Below are 17,940 nucleotides of genomic sequence, written 5' to 3'. Positions count from 1 at the left end.
AACTCCATCCTCATTCATCTTGTTTCTGAAAACCCACTTTGTACCAATGACATTCTGATGATGAGGTCTCGGAACTAGTTCCCAAACATCGTTCCGTTCAAACTGATGAAGTTCCTCTTGCATGGCTTGCACCCAATCTGGATCACATAGAGCCTCTTCGATCACCTTAGGCTCTATTTGCGATAGAAAGCAAGCAAACATGCTTTCTCTGTATGCTGATCTGGTTTGAACTCTGTCACGTACATCTCCAATCACTTGATCAGCAGGGTGACTCTTCAACCATCTTAGGTTGGGTTGTGGCTCCTCAGTTGATGCTTCCGTTGAAGGTTGAGATGTGGGTTGAACATCTATGATCTGGATTTGATCAACTGAGTCAGGAGCTTTCTTCTTGGTAGACTCTTCATCATCTGATTCTGACTGGAGTTCCGCTACGTCTCGAACTATCGACTGCTTGTCTTCGAGAGGTAAGTTTGATCTCTCGATAGACTCTGGCTGATCTTCCTCAGCTGCTTCCGTTGTCTTTGATGGTTGATCTGTCGATGCCCTTTCATCAAAGGTAACATGTATGGACTCTTCAACCACCAAACTCCGTTTGTTGAAGACTCTGAATGCTTTGCTTGTCGATGAGTATCCCAGAAATACTCCATCATCTGCCTTTTCTTCAAAGGTTCTTAGTTGAGCCTTCCCATTGTTGTGGATATAGCATTTGCACCCGAATGTGTGGAAGTGGCTTACATTCGGTTTTCTTCCATTCCACAACTCATATGGAGTCTTTCCAACTCCTTTTACGATCAAGGACCGATTTTGGGTGTAGCACGCTGTGTTGATTGCTTCTGCCCAAAATCCTTGTGATATGTTGGCTTGTGAGAGCATGGTCCTTGCGGCTTCTTTGAGAGTTCTATTCCTTCTTTCAGCAACCCCGTTCTGTTGAGGCGTTCGAGCAGCTGACAGTTGATGATGAATCCCGTTCTCGTTGCAGTAGCTCTCGATTACTTGATTTATGAACTCTCCACCTTGATCTGACCGGATCTTTAGTATCGAGACATCCTTTTCAACTTGAACTTGCTTCAAGAGATTTGGCAGGGCAATTTTTGTCTCACTTTTCTTGGTTAAGAACACGGTCCATGTGAATCTTGTGTAGTCATCTACTACCACAAGAGTGTACTTCTTTCCCTTTATGCTGGGTGGATCCACTGGGCCAAATAAGTCCATGTGAAGAAGACTTAATGGTCTAGTGGATGATGTCTCGGCTTTGCTCTTGAAGGAGGATTTGATCTGTTTGCAACGTTGACATGCCTCACAAATTTTATCCTTTCGAAACGTCACTTTGGGCAGTCCTTCCACTAAGTTCCTCTTAGTAAGCTTGTTGATAGTCTTGAAGTTCAGATGACTAAGCTTACTATGCCAATCCCAGCATAAATCTTCCTTGCTCCTTGCTAGCATACATAGGGATGGTTTTGCAGACCTCCAATCCACTATGTACATGTTTCCTTTCCTTGCTGCTTCCAAGACGACTTCGAGAGATTCCTCGTTCATAATCTGACATTTGCTTTTGGTGAAGACAACCTTGTAGCCTTTGTCACAGAACTGGCTTGTACTAAGGAGATTGAACTTGAGCCCTTCAACGTAGGATACTCCCTTAATAACCAGCTCATTCTTTTGAATTTCACCAACAGCTTTTGTGCGTCCCTTCTTCTCGTTGTCGCCAAATGTCACCAAGGGACCTTCGATAGGTTGGATGTTCTCTAGCAGTGTTAGATTTCCCGTCATATGTCTCGAACATCCACTGTCAATGAACCACACGTCCCTGGTGTCCTGCAAGGAAATTAAGCAAGTTTAGGTACCCAAACTTTGGGTCCTGGTGGGTTAGTGAGTTTAGGCATCCATTTATACCTTGTGCCCATTATTCCAGGCCTAGGCGCAATGTAGCCATTGTACGTTTGATAATTATAAGGAATGCTAGCAAAGGTTTTAGGCCTCTTTGGTGCATAAATCAACTTAGGTAGAGACTTTTCGACCGGCTTATGCACCATGCCTTTCATACGCTGTTTGGTCATGTGAAATAGCTGAAAGTGAGGTTTCTTCCAGAAATTGTGATTCGATGACCAATTCTCACTAGATGGATAGAGTCTGCCTTTCTCCATCCGTGAGTTCCTAACTATGTGGATCTCAGACCTTCCATATTTGCCTTGAGGCGCATTATATGGAATGTAGCTCTTTTTGTACTTGGAATGGCCTTGCGAGAGATAGCAAGGTGATCTCTCGATATTGTTTACCCGGCCATTCTTCGTAGCTTTCCTATACTTTCCATTGCTGGTGTATAGGGACGGTTTATGAATAGCTACTCTGGTCTTTTCTGTTGGTCCTTTATGACCTTTATTTGGTTTGGGTTGAGATCCTCCATTTCTTGAAGTTCCCAAACCATTGGTCTGTTTATTTCTCGAGAGATGGTCTCGATGGAACCCTAGCCCGGTTCTATCACTTGTAGGTCTGTGATCATTCACCATTTTCTCCATAGCTTTGGAGGAATTAGAGTATGATGCTATAACCTTTCTAAGATCATTTTCTGTGATCTCTCGAGTTTTGCACTCTTCAGTTAGTTGGATTATTTTAGCTTCTAACTCACTTACTTTGAGAGTTAGCTCCGAATTCTCTTTCGAGACGTTCTTAAGCATATCTCTTTCAGCGGTTAGCTTGCTGTTTTCTTCCCTGATTTTGGCATGAGTGCTGTTAGCGACTGCGAGATCCCTTTTAAATGTTTCAAGCATCTCAAAGGGATCTTCATCGCTTCTGAAAGAAGAACAACGAGAGGTAGAAGTAGAGCAGCGAGATGTGGAAGTAGAGGTTACCTCATTGTCAATGGCCATTAGGCATTGATTCTCTTCTTCCTCGGTGTATAAGCAGATGAGCCCCCTCTCATCTTCTGAGCTGCTGCTGCTTTCACTGGAGCTCGACGTCTCGGACTCCTCGATTGTTCTCTCGAGTTCCTCAGCAACAAGCGCCTTTCTGCGCAGATGTTTCTTTGTATCTCCCTTGAAGCCACTTTGTGCTGGCTTCTCTTTAGGTTCCTCCTTTCTCCTGGAGTTCCTACATTCTAGGCCTTGATACTTGCTTACCTTAGGGTAAGGACAGTCAGCCTTGAAGTGCCCTGGTCTCCTACAGTTGTAGCATAGACCTTGATCTTCTTCCTCCATTCCTCTGGATGTGTATTTCTCATTTTTCCTTCTTGAGGAGGAAGGTGAACTTGTGTTGCTTTCCGGTGTCTTCTTCATGAACTTCCTGAATTTTCTTATGAAGAAAGCAAACTGTTCGTCAGATAAAAAATCAGTGGGATTAGGATCTGACCTTGAGGAGGTGGTTGGTTGGTCCGCAACCAGTGCCACATTCCGTCTGTCCACCACGTCCTCATCTCTTGGAAACATCTCAAATTCGAAGGCTTTGAGATCTCTGAATAGTTGGTCAGTTGTGGTGTTCTTCAAATCCCTGTGATCACGCATTGTGATCACCTTCATTTCCCACTCCTTGGTAAGGCCTCGTAGGACCTTCAGGTTTAGCTCCTTTTGTGGAATCTCCTTCTCGAGATCACTGATCTCTATTGATAGCTTCATGAAACGAGATTTCATGCTGTCGATGCTCTCCCCTGGCTTCATCTTGAAGTCCTCGAACTTCTTCATGGCCACGGTGAGCTTGTTCTCCTTCTCCTGTTCATCACCTTCACCAATCAACATCAAAGTATCCCATACCTCTTTTGCCGTTTTGCACTTTCTTACTTTTGGGAAGATGGTTTCGTCTATAGCTCTGAAGAGAATATCCTTGGCAATATTGTCCAGGTTGTTTCTCTTCCTATCATCACTGGTCCATTCTTCCCTAGGTTTTGGGATGTACTTTGGTGTTTCTTGGGTTTGAACTGCAGCAGTATTAACCATTAGGATCTTGACTGGTCCAGAAGTTATAACCTCGGCCATCTCATCATGGAGGGCTGATAAGTACGCAAGCATGCGTGTTTTCCAGTCGTCAAACCTGCTAAGATCAAAGAGAAGATGTCTCGACAACATGCTGTCCATATTGAAAAATTATCTCGTGCTTTGAAAATATTTAAGAAGATTTTTCAAAGAAAGATCTCTAGGCAATATAAACAAAGGTTTATATCGATCAGAGAACTCGCTCTGATACCAATTGTTGGTCCCAAGGGGATGGGGTACAAGTCTAGAGGGGGGGTGAATAGACTTGTATAAGATTTTGCAAATCTTTTCAACCTCTCGTGTGTATTGAACTTAGGATGTTTAAGTTCGATACCTCACGAGGTGAAGACAAAGTTTTATGCGCAGCGGAAATGTTATCCCCTTTTAGTTAGCACGAGTTTGGGTTAGTTCGAGAGGTGTGATTATATGCAGTGCAATCGAGAAGTTAGCGAGAGATAAAAACAGAAAGTAAATGCAAGAGAGATTTTTAAGTGGTTCGGCCAACCCGCCTACGTCCACTCTTCTTCCAGAAACTTCCTGGAAGGATTGCACTAAAAACTTCCCTTATTTAGTACAATATCGAGCGCTTGAGCTTTGATCACGAAGCCCGCTTCAAGCCTCAGGTTTTTCGCCCCGCTTCCAGTTACTCCACCTCTCGAGCACTTGACCTTTGATCACCAAGCCCGCGTCAAGCCTCAGGTTTCTTTCGCTCGGACAGCAGCCAGGTTACTCCGCCTCTCCTCAGGTTTTTCTCCCCGCTTCCAGTTACTCCACCTCTCGAGCACTTGACCTTTGATCACCAAGCCCGCGTCAAGCCTCAGGTTTCTTTCACTCGGACAGCTGCCAGGTTACTCCACCTCTCTTGCTTAATCCAAAGCAAGGTGTTTTTGGTTGTCACAGTTGAGTGTAACAGACTCCAATCTGACCACAAGCTATCGTTGAATCAACTTTGATGTAGAGCAGCTTTGGTCACCTTCTGGATGTATGACGGTTTAGCTTTGTAACTCTCGGTCACCTTCTGGATGTATGACGGTTTAGCTTTGTAACTCTCTTCGAACACTAAGATGTGTTCTCTCGCTGTATTGAATATCAGGATGATATTCCAATTTAAGCACTTTGCACTGGAACGTTTTTATCAGACACCTCTTGTTAAGCACTTTGCACTGGAACGTTTTTATCAGACACCTCTTGTTAACCTCTTGACCTCTTTCACAACCCCTTGTTTTTCACTACTATTTTTCTTTGTGTCTTTACGTCCTTATATATGAGAGTAGAGGAATAATTCCGTTGGAGGGAAAATTATTCCGTTTGAAATTTGTCTCCCATGCTGATCATGGGTCTTGCATATTTTCAGCATATTTCATGGAGTGGTGATCTTGTAACTTGAACCTCTTTGTCTTGTAGTGAATGTTCCATAGTTCACTTTTCTTGAGTCCATGCTCCACTTTCGTCTTTTGGTAAAAGTTACTCTTTTTATATTCCCATTATTCCTTGTTTGTAGGGAATCAGACCACTTCAGCATTGGTGCACCTTTTGACCGTTTGTGGTGGAGGTCTGACGTGTCATCCACTTCCGTCCATTTTGAAACCTCCCGCTCAGCACCTCTTCAATATTTTATCTCCATGATATTCTTCTTCTCCAAACTTAGAGTATTTTATCTGCACATGTTGACTAGCATTCAGCCTCTTGGAGAAGTGCCGGTTTATCGAGACCATAAAAGATGTCTCGACCACTTGATGTTTCAATCCCATGTATCGAGAGGTCTATCTCTCGAATATTCTTTACGTCTCGAACTCGATAGGTATATCGAGAGGTCCTTACCTCTCGAACTTGGCTTGTGTCTCGAGACTTAGTTGATGTCTCGTAGACCCTTATTCCTCCAGAGTTGTCTCGTGCCTGCTTCTGATCTATCTGTTTGCTTACAACACGAAAACTTCTAAGTTGTTCAAACAAGTTTACCTTAAGCTTAAATATTTCCCGAGTTGAGCTCAAATTACCCCGTTGTATTTTCGCTCTTAGTTTACTTATCGAACTTACATTGTTTTGCCTATGTATCGAGACTTGGGGATTCTTACTTAACAGTTGGTATCATCAAAACCTATTACATGATGTTCCTAACACTTGGCAATATTGTCCAGGTTGTTTCTCTTCCTATCATCACTNTTTGGGAAGATGGTTTCGTCTATAGCTCTGAAGAGAATATCCTTGGCAATATTGTCCAGGTTGTTTCTCTTCCTATCATCACTGGTCCATTCTTCCCTAGGTTTTGGGATGTACTTTGGTGTTTCTTGGGTTTGAACTGCAGCAGTATTAACCATTAGGATCTTGACTGGTCCAGAAGTTATAACCTCGGCCATCTCATCATGGAGGGCTGATAAGTACGCAAGCATGCGTGTTTTCCAGTCGTCAAACCTGCTAAGATCAAAGAGAAGATGTCTCGACAACATGCTGTCCATATTGAAAAATTATCTCGTGCTTTGAAAATATTTAAGAAGATTTTTCAAAGAAGGATCTCTAGGCAATATAAACAAAGGTTTATATCGATCAGAGAACTCGCTCTGATACCAATTGTTGGTCCCAAGGGGATGGGTACAAGTCTAGAGGGGGGGGGTGAATAGACTTGTATAAGATTTTGCAAATCTTTTCGACCTCTCGTGTGTATTGAACTTAGGATGTTTAGGTTCGATACCTCACGAGTTGAAGACAAAGTTTTATGCGCAGCGGAAATATTATCCCCTTTTTGGTTAGCACGAGTTTGGGTTAGTTCGAGAGGTGTGATTATATGCAGTGCAATCGAGAAGTTAGCGAGAGATAAAAACAGAAAGTAAATGCAAGAGAGATTTTTAAGTGGTTCGGCCAACCCGCCTACTTCCACTCTTCTTCCAGAAACTCCCTGGAAGGATTGCACTAAAAACTTCCCTTTCTAGTACAATTACGAGCGCTTGAGCTTTGATCACCAAGCCCGCCTCAAGCCTCAGGTTTTTCGCCCCGCTTCCAGTTACTCCACCTCTCGAGCACTTGACCTTTGATCACCAAGCCCGCGTCAAGCCTCAGGTTTCTTTCGCTCGGACAGCAGCCAGGTTACTCCGCCTCTCCTCAGGCTTTTCTCCCCGCTTCCAGTTACTCCACCTCTCGAGCGCTTGACCTTTGATCACCAAGCCCGAGTCAAGCCTCAGGTTTCTTTCGCTCGGACAGCAGCCAGGATACTCCACCTCCCTTGCTTAATCCAAAGCAAGACGTTGTTGATAGTCACAGTTGAATGTAACAATCTCCAATCTGACCACAAGCTATCGTTGAATCAACTTTGATGTAGAGCAGCTTTGGTCACCTTCTGGATGTATGACAGTTTAGCTTTGTAACTCTCTTCGAACACTAAGATGTGTTCTCTCGCTGTATTGAATATCAGGATGATATTCCAAGTTAAGCACTTTGCACTGGAACGTTTTTATCAGACACCTCTTGTTAACCTCTTGACCTCTTTTACAACCCCTGTTTCTTCTGTGTCTTTACGTCCTTATATATGAGAGTAGAAGAATAGATCCGTTGGAGGGAAAACTATTCCGTTTGAAATTGGTCTCCCACGCCGAACATGGGTCTTTGCACAACTTCAGCATTTTTCATGGAGTAGTGGTCTTGTAACTTGAGCCTTTTGTTTTGTAGTGAATATTCCATATTCCACTTTCTTGAGTTCATGCTTCACTTGCTTCTTTTGGATAAAGTTACTCTTTTTATGTTCCCATCATTCCTTGTTTGGGGAATCTGACCACTTCAGGATTGGTGCACTTCTTGACCGTTTGTGGTGGAGGTCTGACGTGTCATCCACTTCCGTCCATTTTGAAACCTCCCGCTCAGCACCTCTTCAATATTTTATCTCCATGATATTCTTCTTCTCCAAACTTAGAGTATTTTATCTGCACATGTTGACTAACATTCAGCCTCTTGGAGAAGTGCCGGTTTATCGAGACCATAAAAGATGTCTCGACCACTTGATGTTTCAATCCCATGTATCGAGAGGTCTATCTCTCGAATATTCTTTACGTCTCGAACTCGATAGGTATATCGAGAGGTCCTTACCTCTCGAACTTGGCTTGTGTCTCGAGACTTAGTTGATGTCTCGTAGACCCTTATTCCTCCAGAGTTGTCTCGTGCCTGCTTCTGATCTATCTGTTTGCTTACAACACGAAAACTTCTAAGTTGTTCAAAAAAGTTTACCTTAAGCTTAAATATTTCCCGAGTTGAGCTCAAATTACCCGGTTGTATTTTCGCTCTTAGTTTACTTATCGAACTTACATTGTTTTGCCTATGTATCGAGACTTGGGGATTCTTACTTAACAGTTGGTATCATCAAAACCTATTACATGATGTTCCTAACAGAGGTTAACTTGAAGCTTAAGGCACAAGTATGATCATCCCATACTTCTTATGACAAACCCATTAATGAATTTATCATGTGGTAATTAAGAGTGACACTTGTCAAATCCCCATGGTAGATCTTGAAGAGTAGAATTTATTTTGCCAGTTTGGGATCAAATCAGATAAAGGTGCGGAGGATTATAACTTAATTCGGGAAAATTCTAGCACCAAAATTATTCTAAAAATAATACCGTCATTAACCACTAAAATCGGGAATTTTTCGTTCTCCCGCGAAATTTAGGTACGAAGGTCCGTAACAATTTCACTCTTACAGTCCATTTAAATTTCTCTTGAACTAAGTAGGAAGTTCAGGCTTAATCGTATCGTACTTAATAATCCATTTTCTAGGAAAATTCGAATTGTAAGTAAACCCTTAAAATTTTCGGTTCGTGACCGGTACGTAAATCGCAGCTTATTAATAACTTAGTCAAAAAAATTCTTTTGAAATACCGAGAGATCTTCTCATAAATGTCATAGCTTAAAAAAAAAAATATTTTTGAACCCTAACTTTGTCGGAAAAACCGAGGGGTTACAATATTCGCCCTATTATTTTTAGTTACAAACCTATACCTATTACCTATTTCAAAACATATATATATATATTTATTCTATGTTTTAAAAGTATGATATGTATGTAAATATATAATTATATCTGTAAATGTATGATGTGTGTCCTATCTTGTAGAAAGAGAAGTTCTATGATGAGTATATGTATCCATATATATTGAATGCAAGGAAAATCTATATTTTCAGAGGACCCGACTGGATGGACGACTGATCCTTTCAGTAGAAATGATGAGATGATACCTGACTGGACGGATGATCCTTTCAGAGTTTATGTTATGATGAGAAAAGTGGCCTGGTAGAAAAATCCTGGGTTCACTTTATGGCTTTGAGCTATTACTCGCTGGGTTTGGAATCTCAATTAGAGAGTGTGCATACTAAATGTAAAGGTCCTGTTTCCAATGTATGAGATTGATTATGTAAGACCTCCAAATTCTAGGGTCGAAAGCTTAATATAAAAGAGGAAAATATAGATAGTTATAGAGTTAAAAGAAGTTCATTGCGAAAGAGTAAAGACGAAATACTAAAATTTAGGGGCGTCACGTCACACCTGGATCAAGTCTAACCTAGGTGCAAGGCTAATATTCAAAATTCATCAAGTCTAAACATCCAAAGTCAACATTACACCCAAATTAAGTCTGAAATACATCCATCATGTCATACTAAGTCTCATAAAAAAAACTGTCCATAAGGAAAAGGAAAGATACTAGGTCAACCATGCTAGCGCTCTCATGAGAAGTCTACTCCAAACCTGAAAATACAGTTAAAGATATTAGCGAGACATCTAACTAAGTTACCACTCCACCATGTAAAACATATGTATTTATATTTTTTTTTTGAAAACACATATGTATTTATATAGTTTTTAAGAAAAGGTTTTAAGACATAAGAATAGATTTTGAAGTATAAATGTTCTTAACATTTCCAAGAAGAGATTCTAACCAAAACATAGACTCAAGACTGAGGTGAATCACAAAGAATCAAGAAGGGTTGCATCATAAAACAAGACTTCAATTCTCAAGCCTACTAGTTAAGATACCGTTTCAACGAGAATATGGTTATAAGGAAACATCATATGCTGACTCAAACTCATCACTTACGAATAGCTTTACAAAATACATAGATAAGTATAAGGATACTCCAACTCAAGATAAACATGTCATAGTAAAATAAGGGGATTACAACCCAACTCATAACGTATAAGTATCCATGTTTCTTCTCAATTCTCAATATAATGCATACCAAATCAATGGAGTATTCATATCATTTCCAAATACATTAATAAAGGCACATGTGTGGAGAAACCAAGTTCATCATCAGTTGTCAATCATCAATCTCAATATCAATCGGCATAACCGTACTAGTAATCATACTAGCAAGAAACAGATCTAGAACCTTAAGTGTGCACACCCCGTACTGGATTCCAAGTCCATCGGGTAGTTACTAACTCTAGCACCCAGGACATGTTTCTACTAGGTACTCTCCAATAAAGAATATCATTAGGACCGCAACCCTTTAACCAAGTTGGACCGCAGCCCGATAATCTCATCATATAAACAAATAGGACAGCAACCCTTGATACTCAAATTCTCCAACACCGGCCAACCCGCAATACAAATATATATAACTCAAATCAATTCATCTCAGGACATGCTCTTCCAAAGGTAGATAGTAATATACATATGATTATGGGTCACAGGCCAAAATATATCATTTGATAACTTCTAAGTATTGGGTGAGAAATCTTTCCAAAGTACTGGGTAAGAAATCTTTCCAAGAAATACACACACACACACACACACACACACATATATATATATATGAACAGATACTTTTATCAACTCTTTCCAGTAAACATAGACTCATTTGTACATAAAATCAAGGATTGAATGGGTACATAATAGGATTATTCAAAATAGGTTTTAATTAGGAGAACACCACTCATTTATAGGAAATATCTACTCATAGCATAGGACACTGAATCGGACTTAAAGCAAGTTTCATATTGCAACACGAGGAGTAATTCAATTCTGGAAACAAAATGCAACTAGCGTTCTGCTGTGGCGGGTAGGGGAAGCCTGCCACTTGCGACCGTGAGAAGGGGCGGTGAGGAGTGGCTGGTACCTCCTGCATATCACTCCCCCCCTCAAATGACCTAGCGGTCTATTCTAACGGGCACCTATGGCCCGCCACAAGCGATCTTATGAACAAAACTCCAACTTGCATAAGACAAATCAAACTACGATATTTGAACTCCAGAATGCGAAAACACTTCGAAACTTCTCAAATCAGACCATAATACATCAACCAATTACTCAAGATACTCATAGGAATGATTCACAACACAAACCAAGACCAAAATAGTTCACATTTCATAGATTTGCAATTGAAAACATACTCAGACACAGAGGAAATATTCACAGTAGTTCAAACATGGAAAGAGGAGTGTTTTCGTGGGCATGTACTTACCTCTTAGCTAGCAAAATCCAAATAAAGCCTTCTTAATAGCTTATCCTAGCATCTCCTCATCATCTTGATCAACTTACCACCCAAAATCCAACATAAACAATAAAGAAATGTCTCAGGAGAATGCAACTAAGCTTAGAAAATGAATGCAGAGTGTAGAGCTTACCAAATCTCCTTCCTGGGAAGCTAAAGGTGAAGTCTTGGTATGAAAATGGTGATAGCCAGATGAATACGAAATGATAGAGAGAGTGTAAATGGCGTGAATAGCAAGAGTCGGAAGAGAGAGAAGACTAATCTTTGTTGGTCCCAAGGGGATGGGGTACAAGTCTAGAGGGGGGGGGGGTGAATAGACTTGTATAAGATTTTGCAAATCTTTTCAACCTTTCTTGTGTATTGAACTTAGGATGTTTAGGTTCGATACCTCACGAGAAGAAGACAAAGTTTTATGCGCAGCGGAAATGTTATCCCCTTTTAGTTAGCACGAGTTTGAGTTAGTTCGAGAGGTGTGTTTATGTGCAGTGCAATCGAGAGGTTAGCGAGAGATAAATACAGAAAGTAAATGCGAGAGAGATTTTTAAGTGGTTCGGCCAACCCGCCTACGTCCACTCTTCTTCCAGAAACTCCCTGGAAGGATTGCACTAAAACTTCCCTTTTTAGTACAATATCGAGCGCTTGAGCTTTGATCGCGAAGCCCGCCTCAAGCCTCAGGTTTTTCGCCCCGCTTCTTGTTACTCCACCTCTCGAGCACTTGACCTTTGATCACCAAGCCCGCGTCAAGCCTCAGGATCTTCACAAGACAGCTCCCAGGTTACTCCGCCTCTCCAAGGTCTTTCTCCCCGCTTCCAGTTACTCCACCTCTCGAGCACTTGACCTTTGATCACCAAGCCCGCGTCAAGCCTCAGGTTTCTTTCACTCGGACAGCTGCCAGGTTACTCCACCTCTCTTGCTTAATCCAAAGCAAGGTGTTTTTGGTTGTCACAGTTGAATGTAACAGACTCCAATCTGACCACAAGCTATCGTTGAATCAACTTCGGTGTAGAGCAGCTTCGGTCACCTTCTAGATATATAACAGTTTAAGCTTTGTAACTCTCTCAAACACTAAGATGTGTTTTCTCGCTGTTTGAATATCAGGATGATACTCCAAGTTAAGCACTTGCACTTGAGCGTTTTGAATCAGACACCTCTTAAGAATTTTGAACTTGTTAACCCCGAACTCTTGAACTCCTTAACCCCTTTGAACTGATAAAAAAACCCTGAGCTTCTGTGTCTTCACGTCCTTATATATGAGAGTAGAGGAATAATTCCGTTGGAGGGAAAACTATTCCGTTTGAAATTTGTCTCCCATGATGTGTATGGGACTTGCATCTTTTCAGCATTCTTCATGGAGTGGTGGTCTTGTAACTTGAACCTTTTGTTTGATAGTGGATATTCCATAATCCACTTTCTTGAGTCCATGCTCCACTTGCTACTTTTGGTAAAAGTTACTCTTTTTAAATTCCCATTGATCCTCATTTTAGGGAATAAGACCGACTTTGGATTAGTGCACCTTCTTTCCGTTTGTTGTGGAATTCTGATGTGGCATCCACTTCTGGCACCTCCTTAATATTTTATCTCCATGATATTCTTCTTCTCCAAACTTTAAGTATGCTTCCTGACCGTCATACAGCATTACTGGAGAAGTGTCAGTTTATCGAGACCAAGGTTGATGTCTCGATTGTTTGATGTTTCGAATCCAAGTGTCGAGAGCTCTACCTCTCGAACTCTGCTTATGTCTCGAACTGGATGGTTGTATCGAGAGGTACTACCTCTCGAACTCTGCTTATGTCTCGAGACTTAGTTGATGTCTCGCAGACCCTTATTCCTCCAGTGTCGTCTCGTGCCTTCTACTGATCTATCTATGAAATTACAACACGATTCTTCTAAGATGTTCATACAAGTTTACTTCAAGCTAAAATATTTTCCGAGTTGAGCTCAAAGTTACCCGGTTGTATTTTCGCTCTTGGTTTACTTGTCGAACTTACAACGTTTTGCCTATGTGTCGAGACTTGGGGATTTCTACTCAACAGTTGGTATCATCAAAACCTATTACATGATGTTCCTAACAATCTTGAATTGGCAACCTTCTATTTATATACTCATGGATATATACATACATATATGTATATTAGGTTAAAAGATATTTATAGGGTAAGGTTAAATGGGCTTGAATACATATATTATATAGTATGCTTATATATGTATATAGATTGGGCTTAAGTGACTCAAGACTTGAATATAAATATTATCATAAGATTATCATGGGATGGGTCCAATATTAAAATATTGAATATGGGCTAACAAGTATTTATATATAATCTATACTTTAAAAGTTGTGCTTCTTTAATCAAAATACTTTACTAATCATTCTTTAATTTGAGAATGGGTTTAGTTAAAAATAGCTTATATCTAGAAATAAATAATTAGAATAATTTTTGGGTCAGGATTTTACGAGGTGTCACAAATTATGATAAGGAGATTTCTTCGGGACTAGTTTCCCTACTGAGCATTCACCTTTGTGTGATTTCTCCACCTCCCGTTGAGAAGGGAGTAGTTTATTAGGCCAGTGGTGAGTTGTTGAGCCCGAATTAGGGTCGTTCGGATATGGTGAAGACCTAACCTCCTTCTCCTATGAGATATGATGAGATTGATGAAATGAATGAGTTTCCTCCAGTATTATGATGAGTACTATTATTTTCTCAAGGGTGAGAGTATTAATAGTATATGATATTTTGAGATGCCATCTTACTATGATCTCTCTATACTTTTGGTTTAATAAAGGAACGGTTACAACCTTAATCTCTTTAGCTTTCATGCGTCATCTTTATAAAGAAGGAACTTTTTTTTTCTATTCATGAATATTCCTTAGTATATGAACCCTAATTGCTCATTCTCTTTAATTGAAGTTGTATAATTTGTGTAATTAATTGATTGATTAGTCATATTATAAGCGTGTAGGTGCATGGTTAATGTCAATATAAATGTACCATAATGTTCTCGTGTGTGTTTAACCATATAAGTGACCTACCTTTCATGTATCTTAGCATGACTTGTCATTCTTTTAAGTCTTCCGCAGTGTATTTTATTTTATAATGTCAAAACTATCTATTTCCCTAAAGCCTATATTCTATAATTAGTTGATTTATTCTTCTATGAACATGATGCTCTATGTGATTGTCTGAACCCTAGCTTAGGAAGTTTAAGTATTCACTTCGCAGTCAAATTTTCTTAACTTTCGCTCAATAAGAACTTGTAAATCTGCTTTTTGTTTTTGCTTGTGTTGTCATTCATGCATTCGTATCTTTCTTCATCTTGAGCATTCGTATATATAGAGTAAGAAATAACTCCGTTGGAGGAAAATTAATTCTTTAAATCTTGATCCCATGCTGAACATCGGTCTCTGCGTATTTAGCATGCTTCATTGGTTGAGTGATATAGTAACTTGTGCCATTTTGTCTTCTAGTGACAATAATCCTTCAACCACTAACTTGAGCTTATCTTCCACTAATCTTCTTCAATTTTAGCTCTTTTTAAATTTCCCATGACTCCATGTTTTAGGGCACTAAGCATGCTTTAGCCCATACTCTTAACCATTGTAGAATCTGATCTGAAATTTTGAATCTGGTCGAAAGGTAGTCTCATTCGAAAGGTTGCTTTGAAACTAGATTTCTACCTTCCAGAGCTTTAATTTCATTTTTCTTCCTTCCGAGCTTCTTTCCTTTGCCTTTCGGTCAAGTTACTTCTTACATTCCAGACTTCATTAATTTTACGTTCCGGACTTCTTCAATCTTACCTTTCGGAATCCTTCAAGGTTATGTTCCGAGCTCCTTCACATTTACCTTCCAGAATCCTTCAGTGTTAAGTTCCGAACTTGCATTCTTCCTTTCCTGGTTTAGACTGCTTCCAAAAATTACAATTGAATTTCCTAAGTATTCTTAAGGTCGTCTATGAACTAAGTTACTTTCCGGTCTTATTTTTTATTTTCCGGTATTGTAACGTAGCTCTTAGATTTCCATAGAATTTACAATCATTTTGTCTAAGAAGTAAATTTTGGGGATTGCTATTCCTAACATATTTTGGTATCATCAAAACTAAATACAATTTGTTTCTATCAACAACTTTATATATCTCTCAGTTTGACGAAGAAATAACATAATGACCTAATAAGGTAACGTTTTAGTAGTCAGGGGACTAAATTGAGGGAAAAAAATATACAAATGTTTTTTTAAAGTAAATTACAATAATTAAGGGACACTAGCTGGTATTTACTCTTTTAAAAAAAAATTAAGTTCTTATAAGAAATCCAAATTCTTTGTTTCTTTTTTTCCCCCTCTCTCTTCTATATTCTCTCCCTTTTACATTACACAATTTTGACGAAAAATTTACTTTTTATATAGCCAATGGGATGCTCTTAGTCGATCACAATTTAGAAGCAAGCTTGTACCCCTCTGTACAATCAAACTAAAACCAATGTCAAAATTGTATGAATAATAGTATTGATTTTGGTTCTACATATTATGTATTGATGTATATAATAAAATTGAAACTTTGTATATTACTATATTATAATAGAACTAATTGACCCAGTGTATGTACGAATCAACTAATTTATCATAGATTATGAGGGTAAAATAGTAAATGAAATAAATGTAATAAAATTCTTTGGATTAGTGTAGGAGTAGTACAAGATTAGTAATGGAATTGAACATGATTGTGTAATGTTAAGACATGCAATTTTATGCAAGGGCCTAACTAATTCCTAAAAATATGGTGGGCCAAGAGACTAAGTCAAGGCCCACCATCCTGGGCCGGGGGACGGGCTCTGACTCGGAAATGGCTAGTGGCTCGGGGCAGACCCCGAGTGTAACACCCTCATTTTCAAAATCAAAATAGTTTATAAGGGGGTCATTTATTTAATTGAAAATTCATTAAAGCTGCGGAAGCAAAACAAACCAAAGGAAAAGGAGTGTTACCGCCACGTTTAAATAACTAGCTATATCCAAATGCAGAGCATAAGACAAAAAAGTTTAAAACAACTTCCGAATTTTATTCCAAAATAAGTACTAATACATAAATTAAAATCAAACTACTATCCAAAATAATCTAACTAATCTAATTAATCTAAATTCCAACTAACTAACTAACTACAATACTAAATTCTCTACAAAGTATAATCACTCTCATGTCCAATGCTAATGCAAGTTCACCTTAAAAGAGTTAAAAGGAAAAGAACACAAGGAAACAAACAAATTTAGCATAACGCTAAGTAAGATTTACTTCACCCTGCAAATTATTTTTTTAAAAAGGACAAATTATTTGGAAAATCATTATATTTCGGGTTTCATAAGGATTTTTGTTTAAAAAATTTTCTCCCATATAACCATAGCTATACACACACACACACACACACACACACACACACACACACAAATACAAAAGTTTTAAAGGAATTAGAAGATAGGATTTTAACCAAATCTAAACCGAGGGAAACATGTAATGCTCTTTTATAAAAATTCTCACCTTTTATCACCATTTACCATAGTGTCAAGAGGAGGAAATACAAAGTAAGAGTTTCCTACCTCTCAAAATAATCACCGGCCAAAGGGTTAATCTAAATTTCAAAATCAACTAGATGAACCAATTGGTCCGAGTCTTAATCCTTAAGAATGCATACCCCAAAGGGTTTCCTAGCCCAGTGACTAAAAGAAGCTTGGAGAGTCAGAATATGTTTCTACTAACCCAAAAATTAATAATGAGAGCACCATGAGCCAAAGCCAGTCAGTGAGTTTTCCAGCTCACATCCAGTAAAGTAACCAAACCATCTTCCAAGACACACACACACACATATAGGGCCAAGTTTCAGTGCAGTCAAGCCTTAACATGCGACCGGTGCAGCCGCACCATTAGGTATGCAGAAATGCACCAATTGTGTTAGGAAATGCATAACAATAAAATGCACCAACGCACCACAAAAGTCACCACACACACAAAAAAAATGCATCACACCTAATGGTGCGTTTCCGAACACTGTGTGGTGCATTTTGTGGTGACGCGTACCTAATGCTGCGCTTTGTGGTATATTGATGCATTTCTTTGTTGTGCATTTTCTAACACTATTGGTGCATTTTTTGCATAACTAATGGTGTGGCCGCACTGGCCTCACGTTAAGGCCTAGCCGCATTTGAGCTGGCATATATATATATATATATATACGACAATAAAATGCACCAACGCACCACAAAAGTCACCACACACATAAAAAAATGCATCACACCTAATGGTGCGTTTCCGGACACTGTGTGGTGCATTTTGTGGTGACGCGTACCTAATGCTGCGCTTTGTGGTATATTGATGCATTTCTTTGTTGTGCATTTTCTAACACTACTGGTGCATTTTTGCATAACTAATGGTGTGGCCGCACTGGCCTCACGTTAAGGCCTAGCCGCATTTGAGCTGGCATATATATATATATATATATATATATATATATATATATATA

At 39.4% G+C, this 17,940-nt stretch overlaps 1 long non-coding RNA gene across 1 annotated transcript; it reads right to left on the bottom strand.

The window, feature by feature from the left end:
• Nucleotides 1-9,521: 9,521 nt before the first annotated feature.
• LOC115999362 lies at nucleotides 9,522-11,693 on the bottom strand. The gene is made up of 3 exons (XR_004094005.1): nucleotides 11,572-11,693; nucleotides 11,409-11,480; nucleotides 9,522-9,690 (listed from the first exon to the last, which is right to left on the bottom strand). It is a non-coding gene; the product is annotated as an uncharacterized LOC115999362 (long non-coding RNA).
• Between the last annotated feature and the right edge of the window lie 6,247 nt (nucleotides 11,694-17,940).

The sequence above is a fragment of the Ipomoea triloba genome, chromosome 1 (genome assembly GCF_003576645.1).
Source record: "Ipomoea triloba cultivar NCNSP0323 chromosome 1, ASM357664v1".
NCBI classification, from domain to species: domain Eukaryota; kingdom Viridiplantae; phylum Streptophyta; class Magnoliopsida; order Solanales; family Convolvulaceae; genus Ipomoea; species Ipomoea triloba.
Note: the sequence above shows the minus strand (reverse complement) of the source record. Positions and strands in the feature narration are given on the sequence as shown.